Here is a 6622-nt window from a genome sequence, read left to right as displayed (position 1 = left end):
ACTCTTAGCTGGATTTTCAGCTGGAGTCCATGGGCAAAGAATATATATATAAATAAATAAATAAATATTATGTTCAGCACTGAATTGCGGATTTGTGTTACCACACACAACCTCTGCTGGTGTGTATGGTGGCGACCTTTGAAGAGGTCCCATTCTTCAAATATTTTCAGGGGGTGTAGCATGGTAAACTTGGTGTAATGGAGTGTGGAGCTATCAGGTACAACTTTACGTCATGGCTGTTAGTGACTTAGCGAACTCTGGAAAGTGGTATATCATGGACACAGGCGCCAATTCCATGGGGCCTGACAGGCCCCGAGCCCCCTCAAAAATTCGTTTGGGAGGGCGAAGCCCTCCAATAATTTAGGAAATTAATAGTTATATTATGCTTTCTAAAATCACAAAATTATGTTGGAATTTTTTCTCTTCCTTGTTTCACGATAGTTATCTTTAATAATACATTCAGTAATGAGTTAAAACAAATAATTATTGCAGTGGTAAGCAGGTTAACTGGAACGAGTGGTGTGAATCATGATAGTATTATGGTGCTGCAGGCACACTTTGAATTTGTCCCGGTGTACGAACCTTTGGGTGAAGTCTGGTGCTGGCGGGCCAGCGCTGCGGCCGCGGCGACGTCAAAAGGACTGGAGCAGAAGCACCTGGAACCCTCCGTCTCGCGTGGCCTTGACGCTTCGCTGTCACAGTCATTCAGTGTGGATAGTTTTCTTCAGTGCATGCTGCAGGCATGTCTAGTGTTCCGACTTTAGTGTCTAGTGGACTGTTTTATATGAGAATATTTTATTCGTTTACTTTAGTTTGTTAGTGTATTGTGAAGTAAGTTTGCAATGGATAAATTTGTAACCAAAAAGGTGCTCTTCGAAGATGATGATAATGCAAGTCGTCAATTGCTTCGTCGTCTTCAAGCGAGAATCGTTCACAGCCGAAACCTGGACAATGCGGTAAGGAAAGATCATTTCAGAAGTATTGGTTGATCAAATATACATGGATAGAATATGAAGCATTTACTGAAAAAGCTTTTGCAAAACCTGCAAAGCGGCAGAGGCTAAAAATCTATTACCATTTTCTTCAAAAAAAAAAAAAAAAAAGGTTCATTTACTTCTGTAGGGTTTTCTAACTCGAAAAATTCCGTCTTCATGAATATACGTTTACGCTTAAAGAAGGTGTTCTGAAACTAAACTTTATCACTAAATGAAGTGTGGCGTCCCAATTGAATGAGAAGATTGATAGTGATATGAAGAAAGGCCGTTTGGCTCTTGAGACAATTTTTACTACTGTGCAATTTCTATGCGAACAAGGACTAGCAATTAGAGGGCATGAAGAAGTAAACTCAAATTCTTTTCCATTGTTGGAACTCTGAAAGAATGACATAACCTGAGTTTAAAGATTGGTTAGGGCGTTTGGGGTATAAGTGGACGCCCCACGTTATTCAAAACGAGATCATTGATCTAGTATGAAAGTCTGTGTTCAGAAAGGTATTGGCTTTAATCAAGACGACTGAACATTTTTCTATTACGGTTGATGAAACAAGTGATTCTTTGATTCACAAACAAGTGTCATTTTGTATTTGTACTGTCCACGACCCCTTCGCCTGACTCAATGGAAATACTTTGAAGAACTTCTAGACTTTTTTGAAACACTTTCTGCAGTGGACAAAAGAGAGATAGGTTACAAATGTGCAAGCTACCTTGAGTCAATGTTACAATTCAAGACTTATTTCTTTTTACATCTTTATTGCCATGCAATGAACCCAGTGGAGGATGTCAATGAAAAAATTCAATGCTGTCATATAAGTGTTGCTGATCTGGAAAAAATATATGAGGACTTGATTTGTATATTGAATGGAAGGCGTGATAGTTTTTAACACTTTTGGGAATTGTGTTTAAAAGAAATACCTTCACAAGTTAATGATCCTTCGCTTCCACGCAATTGAAGTATACCGAAGATACACTCCTGGAAATTGAAATAAGAACACCGTGAATTCATTGTCCCAGGAAGGGGAAACTTTATTGACACATTCCTGGGGTCAGATACATCACATGATCACACTGACAGAACCACAGGCACATAGACACAGGCAACAGAGCATGCACAATGTCGGCACTAGTACAGTGTATATCCACCTTTCGCAGCAATGCAGGCTGCTATTCTCCCATGGAGGCGATCGTAGAGATGCTGGATGTAGTCCTGTGGAACGGCTTGCCATGCCATTTCCACCTGGCGCCTCAGTTGGACCAGCGTTCGTGCTGGATGTGCAGACCGCGTGAGACGACACTTCATCCAGACCCAAACATGCTCAATGGGGGACAGATCCGGAGATCTTGCTGGCCAGGGTAGTTGACTTACACCTTCTAGAGCACGTTGGGTGGCACGGGATACATGCGGACGTGCATTGTCCTGTTAGAACAGCAAGTTCCCTTGCTGGTCTAGGAATGGTAGAACGATGGGTTCGATGACAGTTTGGATGTACCGTGCACTGTTCAGTGTCCCCTCGACGATCACCAGAGGTGTACGGCCAGTGTAGGAAATCGTTCCCCACACCATGATGCCAGGTGTTGGCCCTGTGTGCCTCGGTCGTATGCAGTCCTGATTGTGGCGCTCATCTGCACGGCGCCAAACACGCATACGACCATCATTGGCACCAAGGTAGAAGCGACTCTCATCGCTGAAGACGACACGTCTCCATTCGTCCTTCCATTCACACCTGTCGCGACACCACTGGAGGCGGGCTGCACGATGTTGGGGCGTGAGCGGAAGACGGCCTAACGGTGTGCGGGACCGTAGCCCAGCTTCATGGAGACGGTTGCGAATGGTCCTCGCCGATACCCCAGGAGCAACAGTGTCCCTAATTTGCTGGGAAGTGGCGGTGCGGTCCTCTACGGCACTGCGTAGGATCCTACGGTCTTGGCGTGCATCCGTGCGTCGCTGCGGTCCGGTCCCAGGTCGACGGGCACGTGCACCTTCCGCTGACCACTGGCGACAACATTGATGTACTGTGGAGACCTCACGCCCCACGTGTTGAGCAATTCGGCGGTACGTCCACCCGGCCTCCCGCATGCCCACTATACGCCCTTGCTCAAAGTCCGTCAACTGCACATACGGTTCACGTCCACGCAGTCGTGGCATGCTACCAGTGTTAAATACTGTGATGGAGCTCCGTATGCCACAGCAAACTGGCTGACACTGACGGCGGCGGTGCACAAATGCTGCGCAGCTAGCCCCATTCGATGGCCAACACCGCGGTTCCTGGTGTGTCCGCTGTGCCGTGCGTGTAATCATTGCTTGTATAGCCCTCTCGCAGTGTCCGGAGCAAGTATGGTGGGTCTGACACACCGGTGTCAATGTGTTCTTTTTTCCATTTCCAGGAGTGTATATGAAAACAACAAAGTCAGCTCACTGCACACTTTCAAAACTCCAAAGGACTATTAAAAATTGAAGTGTGATACAGTGCAATCTTGCATTACTGAGCGGTTTGTTTCAACTGGACTCGCACAGGTCGTTGCACTTGAACAAGAGTTCTTGTTTTTTGTTAAACAGAGGAGATACGAGTTTGGAAAAATCAACTGAGTTTTTCAAAAAGACAGACATTGAGAGACTGTGCTTACACTTGAATATGTTAGCTGATATCGCTAATAAAGAACAACTGGTCTTAAAAAACATGTGTGATGTAAGAAAGTACGTTACACAAGAGCCTGCAGTTGGAGAAATGCTGTGTGAAGTAGTGAAGTGCATTAAGCTTCTCCAAGTAGATTCAATCACGACAGCAACAACAGAACGGTCGATTAGCTCCTTTAGACATCTGAAGTCATATCTCTGATCAATAATGGGACAGAAGCTATTGAATAACTTGGCTGTTCTTCATGCCCACCGAGATGATGTGGATGAATTGGACATCCCACAAGGCATCAATGACTTTGTATTCAGTAATTCAGTCAGATGGTCGACATTTGCACCTTTCTAAAGACACACTCGCCCTAATAATGGCATTTAGAGCAATATTAAAAATCTTTATAAAATAGAGAATTAAATACAGACATAACGTAAAATTTTCAGTTTCGAAATATTAGTACTAATTTAGTACTGTATTACTATTGTACTGTGTTAGTTATTTTCAAACACTTAAATATTTTTAGGGTGTAAGACCCAATCATAACCCGCTACTTGCATTCTTTTTGACTGAAAGTATTAGGCATATTGTATTAACTTTATGAACTGCATTAAAGTATTAACTTTAAGATACTGTTTTTATTTAATGAACCCCGAGCCTTATTCAAAGTAAGCTTCAATTAGCTATTTCACTTATTAATCAATGTCCTATTAGTGTGTGACGGCAATGTTTTATGTATAATTTTTTTAATGGTGATTTAGAATTTATTTAAATATAATTTCGGTCTTCCCAGAGCTATATATTCACTTCTCTGTAATTGTCTATAAGCATGATTATTATTGTAAATTAAATTAGCTTTTACGAAAATACTGTGTGTGTTTATGTTTTGTTTCTGTTTTCAAAGCCAAAAAATGTTTCAGGCCTGTCGAGTTTCCCAGAGTGTTGAATTATCGAGAGTCCAGTTTTCGGGGTTCTAATGTCGTTTCATATGACTCTAAAATGCTTTAAAACTCACAATTTTTCATCTAAAGTTTAGAAAATTTCCCAGGGCTAGGGCCCCCCCCCCCCCCAATGTTTTTTGTAAGTCAGCACGCCTGATCATGAATGTCCTGCGCCATCATGTTACCTCTGATGCGGAAGTATCATGGTGTCATTTTTCCAACAGGAAAATGCCCGTCCACAAAGCACGTGTGTCTGTGAAATGTTGGCAAAATGTTGAGGTACTCCCATGGCCAAAAGATCTTCAGATCTGTCTCCAAGAGAACACTTATGTCCAACTCTGTCTGTCCAAGTGGCAGTATCCAGGATATCAATGACCAGTTACAAAAGCCATGGGCCAGCTTCCCTCAGATGATACGACGGCTTTACAGCATTCTTCCCAACTGAATCAGTGCCTGCATCCAGGCCAGAGGTGGTGCAACGTCCTACTGATAAATGACCCACACTGCCAAGCTCTTTGTAAACACTGCAATAACATCACATATCCTCTTAACCTATGAAGTTTCATTTCTGTTTCTCCTTCCCTCCAGGATGCTTCTCTTTGTCAGGCACTGTACCTAAAAAGTCAGTTTCGACTACTAGGCCATTATCAAGTATTTAAATCCTGACTGTAAAAACAATCAGTTTTCTTAAACTTAGGACACTAGTATAGTTATTTATTATCTTTCATCAAAGTATCTTCACACATTGATATAGGATTAGTGAAGGTAATACGATGCCATTCAATAGGCCAGAATACGGCGGGCTATCCAGAAACAGAGACATATCAGGGTGGCGGGCTGAGCTACAGCCGCCACCTTGGTGCCATAACGTCCCTACGCTCAGTAGACAGCTTGCGGTGGTAGATGTCATCTGTGTGTATATTACCTTGCTCTCTGTGTTGTGTTAAAATGTGCGCTGCAATGGAAAATCCCGTCACTTGTGAGATGCGTTCCGTGATTAGCTTTTTGTGGGCAAAAACTGCAAACCAGTTGAAATTTATCGCAATATTTGTGATGCGGACCGTAAAGGAATAATGAATGAAAGCCGAGAAAGGTAATGGTGAATTGATTTCAAAAATGGCCATGCCAATGTTCATGATGAGTACCACTTTGGTAGGCCTAGTCTTGTGACTGACGGACTGTTGATAAAAATTAGAGACAAAATTCGTGAAAATAGCCGTTTCACACTTACAGAACTTTTGCAATATTTTCCCCAAATTTCACAGACTTTTGTGCGTGAAATTGTGGCGGAGTAGCTAGGTTACCACAAATTTTGTGCTAGCAGGGTTCCCAAAATCCTAACGGAAGACCACAAAAAACAGAGGCTCGCTGCAGTACTGATCATCTCAAAGATTACTAGCAAAATGGTAGAAAAATTATCAATCGTACTGTAACAGAGGACGACACTTTGTTGACGCATGTCAACTGCAAAACAAAAAGCCAGTCGATAAAATGGGGACACACAACTTCTCCCAATAAACGAAGGAAGTCATTGCAAACGCTATCAGCAAGAAAGATCATGATTTTTGGGACTCTAAGGAAGTGACTCATGTCAAGTTTCTTAAACATGGCTCAACAATTAACTCAGAGAGGTATTTTCAAACACTGGCAAAGTTAAGGCAGGCGATACAAAATTAAGCATCAGGGAAAACATTGCGCAAAATTATTATTTTTTTTTTACGACAATCCAAGACCGCACACGGCCAATCGTACCTGAGAGCTCCTATGGGGTTTTGGATGGGAGTTGTTTGATCATTCATCATACATCTGGCGCTGAGCTACCATCACCTCTTCCAAGGTGTGGGACACAGCTCGCTACATAATGCTTTGATACTGAATTGCATGCCAGTATAAACCAGTGGTTGCAATTGCAGGCGACAGGTTTCTACAGAGAAGGTATTGAATAACTTGTGACATGGTATGATAAGTGCCCCAATGTGAATGGCAATTATGTATAAAATAGCTTCCATGTGTTTCTTTAAAATGTATATAATAAAATTTTGTTAGTCCATATTGCTAA

At 42.4% G+C, this 6622-nt stretch overlaps 1 protein-coding gene across 1 annotated transcript in view; it reads right to left on the bottom strand.

Moving 5' to 3' along the window:
* Positions 1-426: 426 nt before the first annotated feature.
* LOC126326728 (AH receptor-interacting protein) overlaps positions 427-6622 on the bottom strand; it is a 181116-nt gene continuing 174920 nt past the window's right edge. The window contains exon 7 of the transcript XR_007560866.1: positions 427-944. The gene's annotated coding sequence lies outside the window, so the exon portion shown is untranslated. The remainder of the gene's footprint in view (positions 945-6622) is intronic.

The sequence above is a fragment of the Schistocerca gregaria genome, chromosome 1 (assembly GCF_023897955.1).
Source record: "Schistocerca gregaria isolate iqSchGreg1 chromosome 1, iqSchGreg1.2, whole genome shotgun sequence".
Lineage (NCBI taxonomy): Eukaryota > Metazoa > Arthropoda > Insecta > Orthoptera > Acrididae > Schistocerca > Schistocerca gregaria.
Note: the sequence above shows the minus strand (reverse complement) of the source record. Positions and strands in the feature narration are given on the sequence as shown.